Source organism: Taudactylus pleione, unplaced genomic scaffold (assembly GCF_031769625.1).
Source record: "Taudactylus pleione unplaced genomic scaffold, aTauple2 ptg000290l, whole genome shotgun sequence".
In the NCBI taxonomy this organism is placed as follows: domain Eukaryota; kingdom Metazoa; phylum Chordata; class Amphibia; order Anura; family Myobatrachidae; genus Taudactylus; species Taudactylus pleione.
The window spans coordinates 384,349-412,133 of NW_028284692.1; the positions used below are offsets into that span (position 1 = coordinate 384,349).

A 27,785-nucleotide genomic window follows, 5' to 3' on the forward strand; every position below is an offset into this window, starting at 1 on the left:
TTCTGTTTAAAATCGTAGCACATTTTGGTGCAACTCACCCTGGACACATTCCTTATGGGTCTTCTGCCAGTGCAGCTGTCATTGCACTGTCTCAGCACTCATTAACTATGTTTGCTGAGCTCCTCTGACTCTGAGTAGTGAAGCTCAGCAGCATTAATGAATAGAGAGGGTAATAGATCAGCCTAGAACTGATCAATAGCATTTGTTATAAGGTCCCGTGGGAGGGTACCAGCCACAATGAAGTGTATATAATCAGAGCCAGCCCACCTGTACCATTAAATTAGTGACCAATCCAAGGGCCTATTTTTGAAATGTGACAAGGAGCTCCATTGTTTAATATAATAGTAGTGATTTATCCATGTGTGTATTCCCACATGATGCTGAATATTATGGGAAAGTAGATGAGCCCCCTGAGGATTCCTGGATACTCCATGAGTGGGCTAGGGTATCTGGTGTATTATCACTGGTGTCACTGGGTAAGCCTGGCAAAGGAGCAGGAGGGAATATCTCAGCTGTACAGTGGCCAGAGATGCACTGTGTTAGATGGGCAGATGAGGAACAAATGTGATAGCTACAGTCCATGTCCCACATCATGTTTCAGGGTCCTGCCTGTCACAAATCTCTGTCAAAGTTGCACAATATAATGGGCACTGACCTGACACCAGGAAAGGAGAAGAGAAGGTCCACTTTGAACACAGCAGGTAGCAGGGGCGATGTCCTAAAGTTAGTACTACAGCAAGAGATGATGTGACTGATTCAAAGGTAGACACATGCTATTGAGACTTCCACTGGCTGCAGTGCAAATCCACTGATGTTCGTACAAAGACGCACTATTGGCGAACCCATCAGTTGCACCATCGGATATTGCACCTGTCTAAGGCAGGCACAGATTATCCGTGGACCTATGGCCGCAGGTGTCAGTGGAATTGTGGGCCTGATTCAGACCCGGATGCTATTTGCGGACGGTCGTTCAAAAAACGGGGCCGGCTATTTAAATTGTGCGCTCGCTCATTGCGGTTTGTTGATGCCTCTATGTCTGAGCGAGCGAACGAAAAATGCGCTCGCTATTTTGTAAAGACGCCCCTTTGCCGTTCGCATCACACGTTATCTCCGGTATTTATTTGATTAATTGGGTACATCGAAAGGCATCTGAACTGCTCGCAGTGCTTGTGGTAGGTTTTTCCTACCGCAGTCACTGCGAGCAGTTCAGGCTAAAAGACAACCAAGTGCCGTGGTCGATGACGCTCCTTTACTAATTATGCACTCCCATTAAACACCCTTTTTACTGTTAGGAACGCCTGCGTTCGGATCTCCACTCCCCCGTTTTCAAGCACCTTCCCCTGCTACCACCCACAAATGGTACATTCTGTCAATCAAATTAGCAGCCCCTTGCTGTTTTGCGAGCGCTCGATTTCCGACCGCAATGACTGGTTTGCGCATGTGCATTATGACCCATACGCATGCGCAGTTGTGCGAACATCGCTCAGAGCGAACGAGCGGCCGCTTACGAGCGGCTCTGAATCAGGCCCTGTGTCTTAAGACGCAGACCCTGACACCATCACATCCCCGACACACTCACTGCTGTTTGCCAGTCATCTGGCAATATGCATTGACAGCAATTCTCTTCTATCGCTATATTTAGTTAAATAGATCCCTTAATCAAGCATTATATTTTGTCATGGGAGTACTTTTGTTGTAGTCAGCAAGCAGAATTATACAGAACATAAATCGCTTCCAAAACACATTATTTTTTTATTTCAATGCATAGACTGTATAGCAAAATAGTTTAATATTTATAGTTCGTGGACGATTTTGTTTACAACCATTACAAGTTTACAACTGTCTTTTAAGGGTAACGGAACAAAGATATACCACTATTATTATTCTATGTAAACTCCCAGGAAGTGTTGGCATTAGAATGTTTTGCTCTTTTGTCTAGGAATTTTCATGTATGGGTTGAAGCTTGGTTCACCAGAGATGATATTGGATCATTTTATGATGGATGGCAAGTTTTGGATGCAATGCCACAAGAGAGAAGTGAAGGTTGGTTTACCAATAAATCAGAAAACAATGAAACACACAAAGAGGTCATGTGTAGATATTTAAAAAAAAAAAAAGTTGGAGTGTGCTGGTAGTCAAATTAATATTTGTTTAAAATAAAACACATATACCAGACACATAAATAGTTCCTTTTTTATATGTATCTATTATGTTTTATTATTAATAAATATTAGTTTGTTTACTAGCATTTATTTTAATTTATTTTGTCTAGTGTTTCTTTCTGTCGGTCCAGTACTATACCACATTTTGAGAATAGTAGATAATCATACTATAACAGTTAATACATAATTGAATTCCGTGGATCAATTACAGTATGATTTTTTTATGTGTTCTGTTATTAGTATTTTATGCTGTTAAATGTTTATATATTAGACTATCGTACCATGCAGTGCACTATCCTATCCTTGATTTTACTCCAGTTTGGTATGTGTGCATCTATCCACTCAGTCAGCATATGATCACACCCATTGGCCAGCCAGATCTACAGGTATACTTGAATATGACACAGTCATTGGGCTCATTTTCTAGGGGGGCACAAATGGCAATATAGTGCACTAAATATCAATTATTGGGCAAAGTAGACAGTGAACCTAGTGCTCAGGCCGATTACAGAATTGCATAGGAAAAAAGAGAGAACAAGAATGTCCTCTTTGTTGGCGCACTAATGAATCCTTTATAAAATATAACTTTTATTCAAATATTTAAAAAGCAAAACTAAAGTGAAATGAAATATGGTATCAATCATTCCATACCAAACTAAAATGTATAGTGAATTGTATGTGTCTCTGTAAGCATTACAAGTCATGAATCATATATATCCACCTGAAAATACACCATCTATTAATAAAATAATTCTATATTGCCGCTGGGAGAGCAAAGAATGTTTTTCATCCACATAAAGCGAAATAAATGCTATGTTGCATAAACAAACTTAATTATTCACTGGAGCAGTATATGTGATTACTAATTAATGAAATATTGTAATTAAGTATTCCTTAAACCCGAAATTGGGTCAGATTATATCACATATAGAATACATCTCTTATAGGTTTAAAAACCTTGTATATACTATTACTGCCGGAATATTAGTTAATTGGAGACTGGTAAGTATTTCTCTATGTGAGCTCTAGTATAGCAGTTCAAATACTGCAACAGTTGCAATTGCTCAATAGTTGGAAGAAACACTGTTGTAAACAATGTTGCAATAAATTTGCCTGTCTGTATCTGCTAGGACATCATAAGGAAGCCTTAATTATAATGCTGAAAATGTTTTATAAGCATCAGATCATATATATAGCCTCACTCATGGATTTATAATTGCCCAATATATTAGTGTAGTTTGGTGAAGGGGACTATTTTACCGTAATAAATCCTTTATGATTATATTACAGCAATGATCCAGTCCAATTAATTAATGTAGACAAATCTACCTACAGAAGGCGCATATACTGCGAACATATATAAGAACCAGCAGTCAGCATTTATCAATTACTAAATGCTGTAAGTGTGTAAATTGGGAACAACGGCTTCCTTCACAATTTAAATATTAGTATGTGAAATAAACACAATAAAAAATAATAACTATTGTAGCAATAATCCTGCTTAGTTCACTGAGAATGTCAGCTCTCTCTAATAATCACGTGTAGAGATCATATGTATATACATTGATCCGCATTCAGCACTTATATATGTGGCTTAAATAGGTGAAACACTTATAATTAGATTTCAACAGTGGTCCTGTCGGATTGATTAACACAGACAGGTCTCACTATAGTAGCTCACATGAGGAGAATGTATGAGTAAAGTGATCAACATACATCGATTACTGAATGCTGTGAATATATGGGTGGAAAAAAGGCAGTTACATTCACCAATAACATATTTATATATAAATAATTGTTTAAGATAAGTAATAGGTATTGCTCCTGCCCATTGCGCTAATAACGGCAGCTCTCCCTAATAGTAACTCATGTGTGAGTGCATAATTCAGCGTTCGTCACTATCTTAATGTGCGGCTTGGGTGTAGGTGGAAAATGGCTACATTCGCCATTTAAATATGCATAAGCACGAGGACACAGTACTGAGTAGTAAAAACTACTCTCTACCCGCCGACGCAATAGGCAGGAGCAATACCTATTACTTATCTTAAACAATTATTTATATATAAATATGTTATTGGTGAACGTAACTGCCTTTTTTCCACCCATATATTCACAGCATTCAGTAATCGATGTATGTTGATCACTTTACTCATACATTCTCCTCATGTGAGCTACTATAGTGAGACCTGTCTGTGTTAATCAATCCGACAGGACCACTGTTGAAATCTAATTATAAGTGTTTCACCTATTTAAGCCACATATATAAGTGCTGAATGCGGATCAATGTATATACATATGATCTCTACACGTGATTATTAGAGAGAGCTGACATTCTCAGTGAACTAAGCAGGATTATTGCTACAATAGTTATTATTTTTTATTGTGTTTATTTCACATACTAATATTTAAATTGTGAATGTAGCCGTTGTTCCCAATATACACACTTACAGCATTTAGTAATTGATAAATGCTGACTGCTGGTTCTTATATATGTTCGCAGTATATGGGCCTTCTGTAGGTAGATTTGTCTAAATTAATTAATTGGACTGGATCATTGCTGTAAAATAATCATAAAGGATTTATTACGGTAAAATAGTCCCCTTCACCAAACTACACTAATATATTGGGCAATTATAAATCCATGAGTGAGGCTATATATATGATCTGATGCTTATAAAACATTTTCAGCATTATAATTAAGGCTTCCTTATGATGTCCTAGCAGATACAGACAGGCAAATTTATTGCAACATTGTTTACAACAGTGTTTCTTCCAACTATTGAGCAATTGCAACTGTTGCAGTATTTGAACTGCTATACTAGAGCTCACATAGAGAAATACTTACCAGTCTCCAATTAACTAATATTCCGGCAGTAATAGTATATACAAGGTTTTTAAACCTATAAGAGATGTATTCTATATGTGATATACTCTGACCCAATTTCGGGTTTAAGGAATACTTAATTACAATATTTCATTAATTAGTAATCACATATACTGCTCCAGTGAATAATTAATTTTGTTTATGCAACATAGCATTTATTTCGCTTTATGTGGATGAAAAACATTCTTTGCTCTCCCAGCGGCAATATAGAATTATTTTATTAATAGATGGTGTATTTTCAGGTGGATATATATGATTCATGACTTGTAATGCTTACAGAGACACATACAATTCACTATACATTTTAGTTTGGTACGGAATCATTGATACTATATTTCATTTCACTTTAGTTTTGCTTTTTAAATATTTGAATAAAAGTTATATTTTATAAAGGAATCATTAGTGCGCCAACAAAGAGGACATTCTTGTTCTCTCTTTTTTCCTATGCATTTGTTTAGTGTCCCTAGGCAGCACACCCTATTATTCTATCAATAATATAATTGGTGATTTGTAATTTAGGGTATTTTCTCTTTTTCCCTATTTGGTTTAAGATTTAACTATATATCTACTAGTGCAGAAGTTTCCCATTTCCCCGTTCCCTTTTATTATTCCGATTACAGGATTGGCCTGTGTTTTGTCAACATTAAGAATGTGTCCTACAAGGATTTTCCTTATCACCTGATATATCACCTATCGAATAGATGTGTTTGAAAAATTTGCATTGGGAAACAGTAAGGGTCATTACACAAAAGTTAAGTCTTGTGGTGTCACGATCCTACTTTGTGCAGTTTTAATGGATTGTAGACACTAAGTAGAGTATGGATTAGGTGCGTGAGTGCAAAACTTTTTCATCTTTATGCAAAAAGAATTAAAACATTTTTTTGCCAAATTAAATAATTTAACCCTTTCATAAATGTAAGCACTCACTACCGCACCCAGGTAACCATGGACTCAAGAGTTATGTTATCTATACAGCTGTCTTTGGCAGCCAATTGATTGCTCGTACAGTAAATACAGCTGCCATTACAGGTGAGGGTGAAAACTTTCCCTTCCAGATGTCAGATGTTGACCTTCTATACATCCGGTTATTATGGACCCTGGTTCAATGATTTTGGTCGTTGCAACAGTCATCATTCGGTGTAAGATATGTTAGAAACAGGCCTCCCTACCTAGTACGCATGACTGACAATCATACAGTACAGAGCTTTTGGTACACGCACACAACACTCCCATGACACTCCCACGTGTCAGGCTAGTTACATGTGATTGCACTGTCACCACCCATTTCCCACCCCAAAATGCCCAATTTCACGTAAGACAAGTAAACCCAAGTTGCATTTGCATTCGCACATATGCTGTATAAAAAAACTCACTGTTTGCCTCTGAACACACAGATCTGTGCGACTCAGAATCAGCCCCTTTGTATTATCAGGAGACACTTTTTGTGCCTGATAAATGATTGGTCATTATAGGTGGAACAACTGGGACTAAACATGATTTTATTAAATACTAGCTGGAGTACCCGGCATTTCTCGGGATTTTAAAAATGTTTGCTTACACATCATCCTCCAACCAACCTCTCCTTAGACAGGCCTCATGAACAGTGTGACAAACTTCCCCATCAACAGTCCTAAGGTCTTCGAAGGAAGTAGGACCTGTAATGGTGTAAAGCAAACTTTGGAGATAGAAGCATTAAAAATTTGTAGGATGTACAGTGTAAACACGGCCAAGAGCTTCTGTTGCTCTGATGCAAGGATGACCATCTACAGTGACTCCCTGTTTTCTGTGCAGAAAAACTTTTGGAGAAGCATTCCATGTGTAATATTTTGGCAGCTCACAGTGCATCAGGGTCCTTGCAAAGTCATCATTTTGACACAGTTGGAAGAAAGAAATGAATGTTGTTGCAAAATTTGGTATAGTCAGAGAGCTGAGAATGCTGGCAAAGCCTGATAAAGCTCTCTTCAATAATAAACATTAAGATCATGACAAAACAGAAAATGCTTGCTCCGATTCCCTACCCATATGCCATGAGGCCCCACAATGAGTGTCCAGCAAAAATTGTGTTTTTTTAATTAATAAAAAATTAACAGTAGTTAATTTCCATTTAAAAAATGTTTAGTTGCCTCCTCCGTGTTTTAATATGCTTGTGTGTAAAATGTCACGATCTTCACTTGTAAACTGTGGATTTGTATAGAAAGACAGAAGAACAGAAGGACAAATTTTTGCTTTTATATAGTATAGAAGATAGAAAAGAAAAAATTGTAGATAAGCTAAATCCTTTTCTAATTCCATACCTGACCTTTAGAGGGCGAATGCTATGCAAAAATTGTGGTTATTAATTAATTAAAACTTAACAGTAATTAATTTCGATTTAGTAGAGAAGATAGAAAAGAAAAATAGTAGATAAGCTAAATCCTTTTGTAATTCCGTACCTGACCTGTAGAGGGCAAATGCTATGCAAAAATTGTGTTTTTTTTCATTAATTACAAATTAACAGTAATTAATTTCGATTTCAAATTTTTTTTAGTCTGAAAAACAGAAGGACAAATTTTTACTTTTATATAGTAGATGATTTGAAGTGTGAATTCAATGATCTTTTAATATTAACTAAACTTAATATATGTTTTTCCATGGATTTATTACTATTAGTTTTATAAACAGGTTCTTTCTTAAATATTTTTCATTTATACAGTATTTATATATTTGGTAACTTTTTACTAAGCATTGAGTGCCCTATATTATTATTTTTTGTTTTTGCCATCAGAATCCTGGCGCAAAGATGCAGTTTTGGGGACATCAAATTTGGGGTCTGTTTTCATAAGTGTAAGTTTTTGGGGTTATCCTCTGACTGTCAAAGTTCGGCATATATCAATTTTATAGGGGGCATTTCCAAAGGCCATGAAGTGAATGTGCAGCTAGAAATACTGTATGCTAGCAAAGTAGCTGACAATTGCAGGTCTTCACTTTTTTTTCAGTTGTCCAAATAACCTGCTTCTTTTATATCAAATAAATGTTAACCCTCGACTGTAAATTCTATTTGTTGCTAGGGATTTACAAGCTTGGACCTACCTCAGTAAAAGCTGTCAAAGAAGGAGACATTCATCTAAAGTATGATGGCCCTTTTGTATACTCTGAGGTAAACGCAGACTTAATGTCCTGGATATACAATGATGAAGAAGGCTCTTACGAATTAGTTGAAACCAACACTAATTTGATTGGGAAGTTTACCAGTACAAAGGCTGTTGGCACCAATGATCGTTTTGATATAACTTTGAATTATAAATATAAAGAAGGTAAGACGTTATACTGTGTGGTTATTCTAAAACTACCCCACACACATACTATTATTATTGCTTTTCATTTATAAAGTGATAACATTCAGCATAGCAATGTACATTGAGGGGATCACAATACAAAAAAATGACACAAGGGCATGTAAATTAGCAGTAAGTAAAAATGGCGCTTCCAAACAAGTTTACGACCTAAAAGATTACACTGTATATATCTCACAAGTCTTCAGCTAAACTGCACAACACAATGTCAGTAGCACTGATTACCCCTAACTGCACCCCACTGAAAGAATGGGAGTGGTCTAATAAGGTGCCATCTAGCACCTCCCCCATAACTCTATGTAGCATGAAGAATCAATCTCTCTCTCTCTCCCTCCCTCCCTCTCTCTCTCTCTACGTACAATTTTTCATGTGCGCAACTCATGGTATGAAATAAGAAACACTGGCACAGAGACTCTTTCCAAAGGTGCAATGTGTTAAAAGATTGTCATATTTAATTTTATATACAATATATATATATATGCAAGAAAGGGGTGGTATACGGTGCTAAGTCCTTCAATAATGTCACTTAAAGTCTTTTCCTCAAGTGAAGCACTCCCCAAACATCCAAGGTGGCAGCTCCTTCTCCCATCCACTGTGGTTCCAACAGCTTAAATTCTACAAAACAAAAAGTGGAAAAGGACGCCTCCAAGTGCAATATCGTACAATGACCAAGATACCCTTCACCAGTTAATTCACCTTCTATGTGGTGGAGGTGTACCTTGTAAAGTGGAATTCACCACAGTTTTTACAACATGAACAATCAATATCCGTCCTCAAAGCTCCGTACTCTCATTCAATGCTTTCAATTAGCCACACTAATCATGAGTTTTAAATGTCCAACACCTTTATACCTCCCGGGACCCAGCAATAAAACTGGTCTGTGTATATAAATATAAACTGCCCGCCGTGGATCTATATATATATATATATATATATATATATATATATATATATACACAGTGCACATAAATTTAGGCAAAATAATTTCCTTATTGTTAACCTTCTTGGAATTTTGATGGGTGAGGTATTGATCAGAGCATCTGTTTTTCATTATGGTTATTCCTTATTAAAAATAAAAAAGTATTTTCTATTGACTATACTTACTTTTCGGTCAACACTGAAACTCTAGCACAATACCAGAGTATACTCAGGAAATGCATGGGCAAGAGAGGGGGGACCATCATGGAGACCACACAGGCTCTGTTAAACCTCCCCTGTATTATTTATTAGCATGTAGTTAATCACCAGCATATTTAGCAGCACTTTAGAATTGGGAACAATCAGACTGTTACACATCAGGGTCTTAGCCCCAAATATCTTATCCGACGATGCCATCTCATGGCTGTCCGTGCATCTCCTGGTTTGTCTTCAGCAACCCTGAAGAGGCGCTGAGGGGGTTGGTACTAATTACCCAGGCTGGGCTTGATGAAGGGGCCTGGCGGGGGCATGGGTCTGCCGCCTGTCCCCCCTTTTCATATCTATGGCAGCAGCCTGTGTCTCCCCAGCCCTGCACACGCTGTTGTGTGTTGCTGGGCTGCAGTGTGTCCAGAGAGGCTGCTGCCACTGGTCAGCAGCAGTCTCCCCTGGCTGTACAGGGTGGAATAAACACTCTGATCTCCCTCCTTCTAGATTTGCCCCTGGCTGAGGGGCACATGGCATCCCACTGCTCAGCAAATAATATTTTTTCTATTTTTTGTAAGGAGACGTGGCCTCCTTACATTGGGCCATGCCCCCCAAAATACCAGGGCCCGGTAGTTCTCTATGGCCTTGCATTCCTGAGCACTGTGTCACCAATAATAGACATACAGTTCGGCTGCATCTGTGCAGCCATATTGGATTCTCTAATGTGATTCTCTCAGGTCAACTGAATTCCAGCAGCTGCGCTCTTATGATCTGTTCACCCAATAGACACCAGGAGTACTAAATTTAAACTGCCTCCCGAGATCAGCCCATTGCAGAACAACTCACTTTCTTCTAATGGGGATAGTACCCTGGCTCAGGGCTTCAGTTGTTTCCAGCTCTGTTCTTGTGTTTCACAGCAAGTACTCTGCATTATCCAAAGTGCCTGTTTCACAGTAAACACTCTGAATTCTTCAAAGTGTCTGTTGCACAACAAGTATTCTGCATTCTAAAAAGTGCCTGTTTATTAGCAAGAACTCTGCATTCTCCAAAGTGCCTGATTCTCAGCAAGTGCTTTGTTTATTCAAAGTGTCCTTTTCGCTGCAAGCACCATTATATCAGATTCATCTGCTAGCACACTCTTGGCTGTGGGTGACTGGTTTCACTGTTCTGAGTGTCTAGTTGCCAGAGGCTAGATCTGAGTCTCAGGTTCCAGTTCATGTTCAGTGTATCAGTGTGTAGGTTCCAGGTTTGTGTGCCTGTTTCAGCTAGTAGTCCTGAGTTCCTTATACTAGGTCTCAGTTCTGTTTCCAGTTTTTAGCTTACTTCGGTTCAGAGTTTACAATGGCTATATCTCTCTGTGTTCCCAGTAATGAGTTCTAGCTCCAGACTCCTGGATTCAGTTTACAGGGTTGAGCTCTCCATGATCAGTTCCAGATTCCTATAGCTGTGGATTCCAGTTTCATATTCCGGTCCAGATCCTGTTCTTAAGACTTCTCCCCACCTGTCAGTGCTACCCTATGTTCTGGTAGTCCTAGGTGAGCAGAGGTATAACCAAGGCTGCTAGTCAGCTAGACCCAAGAGTCCCTATATGGATCAGCACACATAGACATCCATGAGACAGACATTATATTATTGTTATTTAGCATGATTAGGGAAATATTGGTAGACTGCAGCAACACTGATTATAAACAGCTGCTGCAAGAGCTAATAAAATCTGGGCATATATACAGAGAGTTGTGCATATGATTCACACACACACACACACACACACACACACACACACACACACATTGCACATCAAGAAAAAGAAATCAATAATATTCAAATTTAACAAAAATAGCAATATGAACTAACCCTATGAAGACAGAAAGGACAAGCCACCTAAAATGATCATGGATCTTTAATTGCAGGACTAGCAGCCTATCAGCATTACACTGTATTTAACATTATGGGGCTGATTCTGAATCAGATGGATATCTGTGCACATACACAAATGATGAGTCTTTGCATATGTGAATTTACACATTTTTGCCAGAGGCGTATCTATAATGGGTGCAGGATGGGCGGGGCACATGGGCCCCCTGGTCCAGGGGGGCCCCGCACCACACACCCTCCACCCATATAATTTAAAACTCACCTGGCTGTGGTCCCGCGTCGGGTGTCAGCATTGCACAGAACACCGGAAAATGGCTGCTGCGGCCATTTCTCCTGTGTTCTGCGCATGCGCAGTAGACTCCGGACACTCTCTAGTGCCCAAAGTCTACTGCTTCTGCGGTGGCCGGTCAGCCGCGTCAGTCGCCTACTGGCCGCCAGGGAGAGAGGAGGGGGTCCTGCACGAAGAATGCACACGGGCCCCCTCCTCTCTTAAGACACCCCTGATATTTGCCCAAGTCTATACTATTCAGAGTCAGACGGATCTGTCTTTCTGTGAAGTTGGGCATTAAAGGGTGGGAACTGGCCATTGACAATGTGATTGCACAGAACTGCCCTGACTTGTAAGAGTGTCATTGGAGTGTCCTGGGTGTGTATCTAAGACTCCAAGTGATTCTGAGTCATGTGTATGGGGAAGGGAAGCCTGTTTCTGGCGGATCTCCTGCACCTAGCATGGGCCTGGTGCAAGTGCAGATACTAATGATGACATTAAAAGCAATTGGTGTAATATCAATGGGCGGCATGGATCCTCACATTGGTTGAACATAATCTCGCATTAGCATAAGGTTGTAAATGTGGCTTCTGAAGCTGCCTGTATATACAGCCACTTTGCGTGTAACTCAGAATCGTCCCCCAAGGCCCATAAGACTGGTGGTGATTTGGACACAGGTGCTTAATCTGCAGCATCCTCTAGGACTAGATCATGTCTTGTATATTTAAAGTTATTTAATTTGTTTTAGTTGCAGTAACTTTGTTTTCCAATGCATTCTCTTTATGTTTGGGAAAGGCACTGTCAAGGAGAGACAAGTGTTCCACAATGCCCTCTCCCAACTATTTGGATGGAGAACTATTGCGGGTGAAGATGAACTAGGCATGAGAGAGACAAACATGCTAGTTAGGACGTCAAGAGCAAATCCTGTCACTAGACAGAGCATATCTGGAAAGTACAAAGAAATAGATGCACCACTGGTTGGCCAAGATATTAATGCAATATTGGTCCTCTCCAACACAACATCAGCCACCAAGAACATAGTGATTCATTTTAATGCCAACACAACTGGTTATACCAGACAACTAATGAGGAACATTTTGAGTGACACCAAATCTGTCTCTGTGGATTCTAATGAAGGTAACTTAATTTTGCAGACAGTATTGCTTGATATTAATAAGATTAATTACAACAGTTTTTTGAACAATTAATAGATGTTACAAAATTGCAAATAATTTACATTTACCTATCAAGATTTTTTTTCCCTCTGTCTTATTGATTTAAAATACTTATGTGTATAGATCCACTGCGTCTCTAGAAAACCCATGCAGAACTGGAGACGTCTCTTGGTCTATCTATAATCACTAACTGATCTTCTTTATGAGATACACTTAGACTGTACTAAGAGACAACTGACTTGTTTCACAGTGAAAAAAACAAAAAGCAGAACAAAAAACAAATGGAGTGAGTAAATCCTAAAGTAAATAGTTCAACCAGAAGTTTATGGGGAGTAGCTATATTAAAAAAAACATACTTATCATTCAAGCTTCTGGGACTTATGTACTAGGGTGCGAACTTGTGCCGCTGCAGGAATACATACGAATGTTCTTATCATTTTAAAGCGGCAATTATTTTAGTCCAGATTTCTATTGGCAGAAGGGGTGATTCTTAGCAATTTGGAGTATGAACACCATGTAGTATAAAGAGCTAAGTGGAAGTGGCTTGGGTGTAGTGGGTCCATGACCAAAATGTCATGATTTCCAAATCAGGAATTTTATGATGTATCCTAAACTGTCTCCTAATCATCCACACTCTGTTATGGTGCATTGCAGCCTAAGAGAGGATTGATATTTGTTCTCTTATGATGGTGGCATTTGTGGGTGATGTAAACTGTGCTTTTAAAAAACAAAACTATATTTGAAATATGGTGCCCTTTAAAAACCTTCTCACTCCTTCATAATTATCATGTATTTTGTATGGGTGTCACATACTCATGTAAAAATGCATCATAGTCATGAGCAGACAAAGAAATAAAAAATAATTTTTCTCAAAAACGGTAACATAGGTCCGGTAGGTAGGGACTAAATTCCACTAGTTATTATTTAGTTCTTTAACAATAATATGCTGATTGCAAGTAGACAACATTGCAATAATAAAAATGATTTACACTACAGTATTAATTAAAACCAGAAAACTGGTGCATGAAATATGTACATATTCTGGGGTCATGGAGTAAAAAGGTTAAGAACACCTTTTGTAGTACATTAAACATTTTTGATAAATCCTTATATTAAACAAATAATAATGTGATATTTAAGAACAGTCCATAATGTTATTACAGATAAAGAAATCCCATTCAAGATCCCATACAGCGAATACATAAAAACTCTGATGGATGATAAGGTGGTTGAATTGACAGCTTTGTGTATAATAGATGACACAGTGAAATTGCTCCTAGCCAAAGTCATAACATTGAGAAGCCCCTCGCTCAACATCAAGGTATGTAGCCATTTTTTTTAGGTACAGTGGTGTATACATCATGGTTCTAATGAATGGGTGGATAGTACTATAGCTTTATTGTAACATCATACAACAGCACTTATGTTGTTTCCACTATGCATAATGTGCATTGCACAGCTTATCACATCAACTTGGCCAAATGTTTTCTCTAAATGAGGAGTGTAAGATGTCAGGCAAAGAGTGTGCGGTAGGATACTCACCGGAAGTGGTACAGTTGATCTTTTGATGAATTTTGATTGCTTCTTTGAGGATGACAATTTCGAGAAGCCAACCTTTCCAGTAATCAGACCCGTTAATCGACAACAGGATGTACCATATATTTGACTTTATTAAAATTTTCTGAAGACCTTCGGTTTCCAAGATTTAAGTTCACATTGTTTAGTAGCATAGTTGCAACTTAAGATTTCATAAAACAGTTTGAACTTCGCATAACATAAGATTACAATTTGAATTTATGTCTCAAACAACTGCTACTCTAACTCAGTTAATTTTAGTAAATTAAGAAAGCAGTTAAAATTTAAACAAAACCTGGATTATGGGGATTTTCTATATAACACCTCATCAAAACTTATATTTATACTATACATTTCTATAATAAGTACTATGAGCGATTATCCACCACAGTATTCAAGCAAAAAGTATATCAGACGACAACCGTTTAAAGTGCATAAGCAAGACAGTAATAGTTGGAACAGTCAATGTTGGTGCACTATTTTACCATGATTTTTGTTTTATGAAGTTAGGAGTTGCTTTCGAGAGATCTCCAAAAGGTAATCTTTATACTGTAATACATCTACTGACAATTGGACACTGCTGGGGCATTGATAACTCTTTCCGATGAGGTAAAGGAGTGTAGCTTTTAGGAAACTGGAGGTGCAGGAAGGTGGCACTCTCTATAAAAAAAATTCCTTGGGACGGACTAAAATCCTTAATGCCACCAGGATGCTATAATAAGTATCTAGACTGAAGTTATTAGGGAGGAGACTTGCAGAGGACACCTAATTTGAGTTCAACTCCAGTTTAAGCTTGTCTCAGCTATGAGGTCATCCGATTGATACTGATTAGGGAGTGAGGTGCATTGTGAAAGGGAATCCGTAACTGGCTGTGTAAATCTCCTAGTCCTGAGCTGCAGCACCAAGACTCACAGGTGGGCAGCACAGGGCAGCAGTTGGGAAGCCGACTGACGAAATTAGACCTACGCCGGGAGCCTGACACTCGGCTTACCGATCGAAGGTGAGCCGGGCGCCGGGCGCGAACATCTACGGGGGGGAGAGGGTTAGGTTACTGGCTCCCAGGGGGGACTTAAGGTTAGGCACCACCCAGGAGGTTAGGGTTAGGCTAGGGGAAGGGGGGGATAGTGTTAGGCACCCCCAGGGGGAGGTTAGAGTTAGGCTCTCACCCGGGATACTTAGGGTTAGACTGCGGGGAAGGGGGGGCTTAGGTTTAGGCACTTAGAGGGGGTTTAGGGTTAGGCATCCCTAAAGGATGGTTAGGGAGTAAAAATAGGTTAGTTAATACTTACCTTTGTAGCTTCGGGATCTTCACCCCTGCCGGGCTTCCACTGTCGGGATTAGAAACTCTGGCCATGCGGCCGGTGGTAAATCATGCTGATTCCGCACAAATTTCTGGCTGTTGCAGGGTACTGTAAGCTGTACTTCTCTGGAAGCTGTGTCTGCTGCAGGAGGGGAGGCAGGACTTGTCCAAAATCTCTGATGGGCAGCTCCACCTCCGATCTCCTGCAGTGCCACCCTCCTGTGATGCGCCCAACAGTTCTCTTCTGACATTAAAAAATTTATTTTCACCCCTTGCATGGCAATATGGCTTGTTTCAGATATAAATTACATGCATTTTTTGTGTTGCCTCGAACTCAGAATCAGCCCCATTGTCATGCTGTCTGTGTCCATCTAAGTACTCAATTTCAATCTAAGGAAGCTGTATCTGCTGCAGGAGGGGAGGCAGGACTTGTCCAAAATCTCTGATGGGCAGCTCCACCTCCGATCTCCTGCAGTGCCACCCTCCTGTGATGCGCCCAACAGTTCTCTTCTGACATTAAAAAATTTATTTTCACCCCTTGCATGGCAATATGGCTTGTTCCAGATATAAATTACATGCATTTTTTGTGTTGCCTCGAACTCAGAATCAGCCCCATTGTCATGCTGTCTGTGTCCATCTAAGTACTGAATGTCAATCTAAGGTTCATATTCAATAGGGTGCAGGATTTTGGCTGCAGAAATTTACAAGGACTTTGCAACGAATTTTGAATTACCTAGCTATGCACACTCCCAATACCCATGGTATTCGATTTAAAAATATTTGTTGCGATACACATAACAATAATCCCACTATGTTTATTCCCCTTTCTTTTTTCTGAATAAAACCATTTCAATAAAACCATTGTTTAAAAAAAAAATACTTTTTTGCGGCCAAAACCCGCAGTAGAGAAAATTAAAGATACTTCCACGGAATCCTGGGGCACTCACTGTGTTCTGGCCGCTCCTCTGTCTGCTGTGTGATTTTGGGGAAAACTGTACTTGCTCTGAAGGTGCTCAAAATAAATTTTGTGCCCCCCAAAAATGTAAATCTTGCATTCCATTGAATACCAAATATCTTGCACCTGCGGGGGCAGACCTCGTGGGCATGATTTTTGGAGCATTTGCACCCAACTGAATATGCCCATAAGTCTACATTATGTTATAGTGTGCATACACTGCCAGATAAAATGCTTTTCAGACCAACAGACATTTTATCTGGCAGCCTGACACCCAGCAGATATCAAGCGCATACACTGTGAGATATATTAGTTTATTGGCTCCGATATCTGCCCTCCTCCCTAGGGGAGAAGACATTTGCCCATTCCCTCCTTGTGAAGGAACAGGGGAAATCTCTGTCGGTCAGCTGCGGCATAACTCCGTCCAATGTGGCCAATTTTCACTAAGTTATCGGGTCGAATGGGCACCCTGAACTATTCAGCATGCCCAACCGATCAATATTTTCAGATTGGTCGCCTGCATCGGAATCGGTATTATTTACCGCCAGACCCCTGGCCGGTGGTTCAAATCCCGACAGTGGCAGCCCGAACAGGATGAAAATCCTGATCGTCCCCAGGTAAGTATATACTAACCTATTGTACCCCCTAAACCTAACCCTCCCTTAGGGGTGCATAAACCCTAACCTTCCCCCCCAGTGCCTAACTCTAATCCCCCCTCTAAGTGCCTAAACCTAACCCCCCCTTCCCCGCCGCCTTAACCTAAGTTCCGCAGGGGGTGCCTAACCCTAAGTCCCCCCTGTGGGTGCCTAACCCTAACCCTCCCTCCCCCTAGCCTAACCCTAACCGCCCGGGGGGTGCCTAACCACAAGTCCCCCCCAGGAGCCCTAAACCTAACCCTCCCCCCCCCTGCGGCTGTCCGCAGCAGCGCACAGCGTCCCTTCGATCGGGATGCCGGGCGCCGGTCTCCCGTCGGGATTAGGTCCACCGGCTTCCCGACTGCATACCCCCGCATAAACTGTGCAATTATCTGGCCAAGCCACCGATATCAGATGGAACGGGCAGTGTATGCCCAGCATTAATGTCTCTGTGTAAGAAGTACCGTGCGCTAATATGCAATTTAATTGCTTTAACACTTGTAAAGCTTTTTCTGTTTACACATTATCTCATATATTAACCTTTTCTGTTGATCATGCCTTCTTCCCTCTCATCATCACCAATGCATTGTGATGATGCTTTTTTCCACCTAAAAATCTCTCTTTGGTTCTTCTTTGCCTGAAGGTTCTCCAAGAAGCCGTATTAAACAATCCGATAACTGTTGACATTACATTCCTTAACCCATTCTTTGAGAGCCTGACAAAATGTGAGCTGCATGCAGAGGGCAGTGGGCTGATTAAAGAGCAGATTAAACAGACGTGAGTAGAATGCTGTTTCTGAAGAATTTCACTATGCACTGTATGATAAGTAACATGTTTTGAGAAGACTTTTCCATTAGTGATTGATAACTGGATAATTAAGTTCTCTATATTAAATGTACTTGCAATAAACATCATACAGTGCATATAAACAATAATAATAATGACTGCGCAAGAACCGTCAAGTGCAGCCTCTGAGGTAAATAAAAGAACTCTTCACAAATTCTTCAAATAGTCAACCTTATACAGTATATAATAAATTTTCCTCAAAATGGCGCAAAAGCACATGTAAATAATACATTTAATCAGCCCTTACATCTAAGTAACTGAATGAAGCACTACCCTGCTGTCAGCTGCAGCTAAAGTTTTTGAACCAAGAGAATGCAAAGGGATTTAAAGGGAACGTACGCATGCAGTGGCAGTGCTGTGAGTGAGGCACCGATGAACATATCGGGTGTAGCCTGGACCCTGCTTCTCCTCGGAGTGTTTGGGAGCAGTCAGTCTGCACAAGTGTCTGAGGACCACGATTTGGGGAGTTCAGCAGCAGCTACTAAGAATCAGGATGATTCTAATTGGATTACTGCGCTGAAGCCAAGGCTGGCTGGAGCCACGGTTGTCCCTGTCGGCTGTCACGTGTGGCAGCTATAGACGATAAAAGACAGTGCCCACGCCCCCTTTATGAAATGGCACCCTACTGCCAGTAGCACTGCGCTAGTGCCGCACACACTGCAGTGTGTAGAGCCACCCGCAGCATTCTGGGCAGCTCTACACTCACTCTTGCCCCATCCTTGCCCCATCCCGTGAAGTCATGGGTTGGAGGCGCAGGGCACAAGGGAGCCTTTCTCCGACACATGTTCATTGAAACAGAAACACTGGAAGTTTTTTTTTCTTTTAGTGTTTAATCTCATCTAATAGAGTACATAAAATTGCATCAAATTACATGAAATCTGAGGCAGAAAAACATCTGTGTGGCTCTAACCTAATAACTGAAGATATTAGGATATAATCAGACACAGTTAAAGGTGTAGACTCTACTATTGGAGATTTGTTTTATTTCTCATTTACAAATACCAGAGATAAATGCTATTGAGTTTAAAATGATTTTCTGTTTATCCATTTATTATTATTATTATTATTATTATTATTATTATTATTATTATTATTATTATCCATCTCTCCTGTAAGAATGATTTTATGACTATGCATAACATATGATAAATGTTGTGGAGCACATGTGACATCTACAGGTGGGTAGGAGAATGACAGTGAAAAGATCCATCGGTAGAACTCAGTACTGGAGATTCCCAACAATTTTCTGTAGTGGAAAATTATCAATACATCAGAATCATTATGGAGTTAGGGCCTGATTCAGAGTTGTATACTGTTGCTGCCGCAGCTGTCTTGCATAACGGTGTGTTTCGTTCTGATCGAAATGAAATAGTACACACATGTGACCAATATGAGTGAGTACAAATGAACACACTTTATTTACAAGTAACAAACAAACAACATACAAAGTATACTGTATACTCAACTTTTGTCTATGTATTCAGATGACACCGGTAAATCATCATCTTCAGCATAAGATGTACTTCATCTTATCTTCTCTCTGGGGAGCCCATCGTTTCACACGCCCAGATAATCAATATACATTGCAGGCACCTCTTCTGCAGACTTAGAGATCCGTGCATGAGCCAAAGGGTCCTTTGTGTACCTCTGGTTTATATACCCTAGTCTGGGGTGTTGGCTTTCCGGATATTGGGCCCATATCAGTTACATACAGTGCTAGGTATCAAGCACTCATTGGTCCAGCATAGCATTGACCAAACTTATCTCTCTTGCACATGCTCTGTAAGCACTAAGATATATACTACCAGACAAAGACTGGCGTATCCTAGTATGTATGGAGATGAACTGTTTCAAAGCTCCTTTGTGTGTAGAGTCTGGACATCACTAGCAGTTACCCATAATGCTTAGCATCTCTACACAGCTTAGAATGGAATGTGGTTCACTACTGATAAGAACATAGAAGCTATGAATGGCTCATTATACTTCTACTAAAAGCAGTGGCAGGTACGAGCTAGGCCTCAGTATTTATGGCTTATTTGACCTCAAAAGGTTATATCTAACCATTCTGTCCATAGACTGCAACTATAGTACAATCTCTTTTCAAACCTCAAAGAGGCCTAGCAAGGGTATGTGTTTGTAACTTATATGCCTATGTAGAATTTAACTATTTAACCCACTGATTACATTCCACCCTTATTTTTACATATCAAATATAAGGAACATGATCCCCATTGCATAATCTAAACCTCCATTGTACTTATCCTTACTTATAATGTAACAACATATAATATAACAAGGTTAGTACTATGATTACATGTAACAAATAATATAAAATCACACTAAGCAACATTTCCATTCAGGACTTGACCACTTTGGCTGGATTGCAGAATCTGTCAACAAGCATCACTGAACTCTTGTTTCATTTCTAACTCTCTACATTATATTCCTTTATATCATGTGAATATTCTAATAAAACAGTGAATAATACATATGATTATATCAAATATATCAGTTACTTATAAAATAATTAATATCAGTAAAGTAAAACAAAGTTCAGTTCAGTTCAATGAAATCTTGAAAAAGTCTTGAGAATATTGGTGATTGTGGATCCAACCAATATAAGGCACAAGTTCAGTCTTGCAGAATACACATAGATGTATGTAATGGCTGTGCCATCAGATCTTCTAACTCTGTTGTCCTCCTGGACTCTCTCTCCTGTATGAGAAATAACTCTCTCAGACCATCGTCATCTCAGACACATCTCCAGCAACGTTCTCTCATCTCCAGTGAGATCCAACCGGCAACCTGTTGGCTTAAACAAATAAACAGTGTGAGATAAACCATAACAACAAAATAAAATGAGCATTTACTTGTCCTGCTTCAAATATCTCTTAACCTGTCTCTATTCTCTTCCTACTAAACATTTCTTTACAACAACCTGATCATAAGTGTTTGTGTCTGTGCACCAGATATCTTACTTAAAAAGTTCAACCTTTTATCACCCTCCGGTTATCAAAATATATATACTGTATACAGCCTGCTCTAAAACCCCAACATTGTATATATATAAACATTCCTGTTTCCTAAACAACACATCCATTCATTCAATCATACTGATGTCAGTTTTGTGAATGGTATGAAGCATAGAAAAACCCAATATACTCCATGTTGTGTCTGTAAAATGGGTGTCTTTGTCTGCTTGAATCTTCTCAGACATCCCATAATATCAAAAAGTCATTAAGTCTGTGTCACATGTTCAGGATAGTCTCTTATCTTGTATCACTCTGCTTAAGACAACTTTACTCCTGAATGACAGTGTTTTGTAGCTGTTCAGTAGAACACTCCTCCTCCATCTTCTTGGTGGCAAACGATGAATTCAAATTGCCAGACTTGCACAGTCATTATTTCACAGTATATGAGGCCTTTTTCAGCAGCAAGCAAGGTAGGCCACATGTCCAGCTGTTGGCAAATGTAACAGGTTTTTGCAATGTCTCTGACCATGGTTTGGATATAAGGAATCCCTTTGATTTGAGCTTGCTTGAATGCAGTGTCAGCTCCGTCATAGCTTAACAGTTCTAGCACCATCAGTGCTGTCTTTGCGGTGAATTGCACACCATGTTCTGTGCTCAGTTCACTTGTGCACACACCATTGAAGCTGTAGGTATGTATATCAGCATGTCCCACGTCGATCTTCCAGCTTTGGACAGCAGCAGTCCATATAGACTTTGTGTCAAATGTCCATTTCTCAGTGTGAAGACTTACAGGGCATCCAGTCTTGTCAGTGACTTGGAAAACAGTCATAGATGCAACAAGTTCACTAGCCTCTTCTTCTGGCTTTCTGCTGTCAGCTTGTAAAGATAGCTGCTTTGCTTTAGCAATGGGCCACAACAGTCCTGTGTGGGTGCAGGTAGCACCATAGTCCATGAATCAATAATCTTCTCTGTCTTGGAAATCTTCCCACCACTGTGGAGCTGTGATCATAAAGAAATCCAGTATGGACAGTTCAAACATTGGTTTAAATTTCACTCGGCCAGCGAGTAATGCTTTGATCTCCTCAATTAGCATCAGAGTTTCTGCCGTTGTCGTTAGCAACTGTGTGTCTTTCAGCTGCTTCAAAACCTTTGGCTGGTAAGGCTTTGAAAGGAAATACACTGGGATACAAATTTCATTACCAAACACAAAATCTACAACTTTGTCACTAAACAAACCCACAGTCAGTGTGTCTGTACTGCATGTATGCCCCTTGTGGTTAGTCAGTGTGTACTCACGAACCCCTCCTTCACAATGAGCAAGTAAACCATGATCATTATTGGCAATGGATGTTCCATCAGAAAACACATCTTGTTCACTTTTTGCATTTTTAAATTCAACAATGACATGTTGATCATGCCATGTAAATTTAATGTTGTCATGGGGGAAGTCTTCAGTCTTAAGGGCATGGTCTATAACTGCAATCTTACCATATTCCCACCTCTTGGCTTTGCCAATGCCCATGTCTCACTGGGCAAGGCAAAATGCATCATCACCACCCCTTCACTTAGCGACACCCCTTTCAATGGCCATGCAAACACATCCTTTTTTCAATCAGTTCACAGTGAATGGCACGCTGGACAGTCCTATTCAATACATGCATACCATCATTCACCTCAACAGTATCACTAATCAATGGCATGTTATCAGAAATGTCATCTGCATTCAAATTTGATTCTGATTTTTGGACATATTCCCTGCATTCATGGATTTCAACATTTTGTTCACATTTTGTGAAATCATCAGAAATTTTCCTCACACAATCACTGCTCTGATCAAACACATTTTCTGTAGTGTGAATACATTGTTTAATTTCTGTTTCAAGTTCTTTCTGCCACACTTCACACACTTCTCTTTGTATTTCAAGCTCACAAATTTCTACGCAAGATGTGTGTAATAAATCAACAGTTGACATTTAACTGTTGCGTGTGGGGATTCTCCCCCCCTCCCTATGAAATTTGTCAAAGGCAGACTGGCAGAATCCTCAGAAACACAAAATGGCATTTCATCTGATTCAAAATCATTAGCTTTCAAAAATCCCATATCACTACAACTTTGTAAAGGCGTCCCAAAACATGTTGGATTAATCCGAGATTATTTAACACATTTCTGAAATTTCACCAACTTTTTCTGTACTCTATCTTTGGCATTTTTTACATGTTTCAAAAGTCTGTAAAACATTTTTTCTCAATTTTCTTTTTTTTTAAAAGAAAAAGACAAAACAATATACCATGTAATTTAAGCTAAATCACAATCTTTTTTCTCATAGGAATGAGACAGAGAAAACATACACAATGCAATATACAGGTCAGCAGAGAAAAAGCAAAACATCATTTTGCACTTTTTTTTACAGAATCAGTCAATTGGTCACAAATTATTTAACCCTTCCGATCCCACTTCTCGACACCAAGTACATATCGGCGGGTTTCGTTCTGATCGAAATGAAATAGTACACACATGTGACCAATATGAGTGAGTACAAATGAACACACTTTATTTACAAGTAACAAACAAACAATAAACAAACAACATACAAAGTATACTGTATACTCAACTTTTGTCTATGTATTCAGATGACACCGGTAAATCATCATCTTCAGCATAAGATGTACTTCATCTTATCTTCTTCTGGGGAGCCCATCGTTTCACATGCCCAGATAATCAATATACATTGCAGGCACCTCTTCTGCAGACTTAGAGATCCGTGCATGAGCCAAAGGGTCCTTTGTGTACATCTGATTTATATACCCTAGTCTGGGGTGTTGGCTTTCCGGATATTAAGCCCATATCAGTTACATACAGTGCTAGGTATCAAGCACTCATTGGTCCAGCATAGCATTGACCAAACTTATCTCTCTTGCACATGCTCTGTAAGCACTAAGATATATACTACCAGACAAAGACATACAGTAATGACGTATCCTAGTATGTATGGAGATTAACTGTTTCAAAGCTCCTTTGTGTGTAGAGTCTGGTCATCACTAGCAGTTACCCATAATGCTTAGCATCTCTACACAGCTTAGAATGGAATGTGGTTCACTACTGATAAGAACATAGAAGCTATGAATGGCTCATTATACTTCTACTAAAAGCAGTGGCAGGTACGAGCTAGGCCTCAGTATTTATGGCTTATTTGACCTCAAAAGGTTATATCTAACCATTCTGTCCATAGACTGCAACTATAGTACAATCTCTTTTCAAACCTCAAAGAGGCCTAGCAAGGGTATATGTTTGTAACTTATATGCATACGTAGAAATTAACTATTTAACCCACTGATTACATGTCTGTACTCAGGGCCTGATTCAGAGATGGATACAGTTCACATCGCTGCTGAATCCAAAGACACAGCAGTGATGTGAAAATATGCTATCTGAGGAGAAAAGATGCCTCAAGGCAGCATTGCAGATCCAAGTGCTGCGTCCAAAGACCCAGCATCAGATCTTTTGCAAGACCATCAGCCACCTGAGTAACTCTGATTGGTCCTTGCAGCTCCGACTCAGAATACAGGGGCGTCATGCCCCTGTTTTCTGGAACGGAGACCGGCACCGCCAAATCCCGGCCACAAACGGTTGCAGCCTGTTAATCAGGCTGTGGCTCAGGCGACACTGCATGCAATGATGCAGAACGGGTCCTGCGCATGCACAGGTGCCCCACCATCGGAGATGTATGCTAATCATCTGGTTTGCGTAAATCATACTTGCCTACTCTCCCACATGTCGTGGGAGGCTTCTGAGTTTACGGGTAAACCCCCGCTCACCTGAAAGAGAAGGCAGACCTCCTTATCCTGCCCACTCCGGAGTAAAGTGGGCAGGATGGGGAGAATTTACGAGAAATTTGCAGATCCGTAGGGAGGGGTTAGCGTCATTTAGCCCCTCCCCTCCTTGCGGACCCACGAATAGCAGACTTTCCTGTAAAGGGGCGGGACCTAATGAAGACTATAGTCTGGCCCACCCCCCAAAGCTGAGAGCAGCTTTCCTCTCCAGGCTGCTCTCGGAAAGGATTCATAAAAAGTTTCTCTGAATGAGGCCGTCGGTTAAAATGACAAAATATGCAAATGCTAGTATAAGCATTACCCGCGTGTAGGAGCTTCAGATGGACTGTGAATCACCCACTTTACTTATATGTGCACTGTGCGGATCCATCAGCTGGTCTGGGCACCCCTCCACCACCCAAACATCGGACAAACATTCACTATTCATGTAATTCCTTGTTCACGCAGATGTAACTGTGCAACTTCCACAAAATATGGCCACTGTGTCTGCAGTACTGCGAGAGAGAACTGAACTGCATGCACAAGCATTCCCCTGACCCTCCCTTTACACGTCCACAGCACAGCCTCTTTTTGCATTGAAGTTTGGTATCCTCCCAATCTCCCCCCAGATATTCAAATCCTTCACAGTGGTCTTCCGATAATATTGCGAATTAGTATGCAACAGAGTGTACAATCGTAACGCAGTTCGTGTGTGCACAGTAAGAATTTCCAAGAATATTTGTGCATGTGCAGAAAGAAAACATCGTCCATTTGCAGAAATTGGCATAGTGTACACCTCTGGATCAGGCCCTTAGGGGTCTATGTACTAAGCCTTGGAGAGAGAGAAAGTGGACAGAGATAAAGTAATAAACAATCAGCTCCTAACTGTAACATTACAGGCTGTGTTTGAAAAATGACAGGAGCTGATTGGTTGGTACTTTATCTCTGTCCACTTTATATCTTTCCAAGGCTTAGTACATAGATCCCTCAGTTTGATATATTAATTCAGCAAAATTAAATGTATTTTCTTTTTCACGTAGAATTTCAGTGAAGCCCAATGAGGAGACAACAATGACAATTGAGTTTACTCCATATATGAAAGGATCAAAGCAGCTGCAAATTGTGGTCAGTTGCAACAGAATTGTTACCCTCAAAGGCTACAAGATCATCCAGGTTAAAGGACCCTAAACCATCTGACTCAGGAAGTGGACAGTAAAACTTACTGTACTGTGTTTATTAGCTTACACCTTTCGTTTGCACTGTTTTCTGTCTTTTGCTTATTTATACAGTACAATCACTTTTGTTTTTTCTACCTTTGCCATGATAAATCAATATATTATAAAGCATGCCTGGATAATTGTACATTGTTGAATCAACTGTAAATACTGTATATTAATGGTACATTTTTTTCCTGTTTGTTCTAAGCACTAACCTGCTAAATATTGTCTATAATACAAACATAAATGTCCAGTATAAATGCATAGCACAAAGTCTTGTGTACATAAACCAGTAATCAGAGCCATAGGCAGTCGATAGGGTGTCTTGTGCAGAATATGTGACGTTATGACATCACAAAGAGGGGTATGGCTGCTGGCACCAGGAGGAGAAACTGAGCTCTGGGAGCGTCCTTAGGACTAGGGGAAGCTGGATGCTCCATATGGCAGCTTCCAATGTGCAGATGCTGTTCCAGTCTTATTGCATTGCAGATACTACTATCAGCATTCCAACTACCGCTGTCTCTGGTAACATAACCACTTACACTGTACGCAGTTACTGCTGACAACCACTGTTAACCTGAATAAACCTCTAAACCTGCTTAAGAATAAACTGTTTGACCTCAACTTCATTTCACATTCTGCTGGTGCCTATTGTTCTACACCAATCGTTCTCAAACTCGCTCCTCAGGACTCCACACAGATCACATTTTCCAGGTCACCCAGGAGGTGCACAGATGTATTCATTACTCACTCACACATTTTCAAAGATCCACAGGTGGAGTTAATAATTTAATTTGTGATTCTGTGAGGAGACCTGGAAAACATGCACTGTTTGGGGTCCTGAAGACCGAGTTTGAGAACCTGTGTTCTTCACCTATAGAACATATGAATAGGTTATGGGCATCTGTGGAGCAACATGTTTACTTCATAGTTCACGGGAAAGTGTCAGCATATGACATGTTGATAGACCTGCAGACAGCATATGAAGACAGAGGTCTCATGAGGAGGATATATATGAGGTATATACAGTACTGTAAGGTACCAAGTTGAGTGAATGCAGATACATGAATTACTATAATTGGGGTGATTCAGCAGTGGACGCAAGTGCTATTACAGCTGCTAACATGGTAGCAGCTGCGATAGTACTATTATGGTAATGCAGAAGGATTCATCACACCTCCTGCATGCATTACTTATCCGAACTGCATCCTAAGATGCAGCATCTGATAATCTGCGATTCCACAGTCGCCTGAGTTGCCGCCCCCTCCCCGCACACAAATGACAGCAGAATGTCAATTACTGAGAGTCTGCTGCCGCTCTGCGTACTATCACGCAGGACCCATTCTACACATGTGCAGAATGGGTCCTGCGCACGCGCAAATTCCTGACTATCCGGAATCTGCATGCAGGCACACATCAGCGTCCTCTGCTTAATCACTACAAATGTTCATATCTCAGCATCTAACATGTAGAAGTCCAAGTTGATGATGAGGAGGTCGCAATGGCGTTGCTACAGAACCTAATGTTTGAATTCTATTTCCTAGTAGTAGCTTTAGAATCTAACACAACTAAGGGCCTCAATTGTATGCTATGGCAATGTTTTCACAGAATGGTTATCGGCTATATGGAGGCGTCTGAGTCACTCTCAGGGCTGCCA

At 40.1% G+C, this 27,785-nt stretch overlaps 1 pseudogene; it reads left to right on the plus strand.

Moving 5' to 3' along the window:
* The window catches only part of LOC148511778 (protein-glutamine gamma-glutamyltransferase 6-like), a 62,490-nt pseudogene extending 36,391 nt beyond the window's left edge, over nt 1-26,099 (plus strand).
* The last annotated feature ends 1,686 nt before the right edge of the window (nt 26,100-27,785 follow it).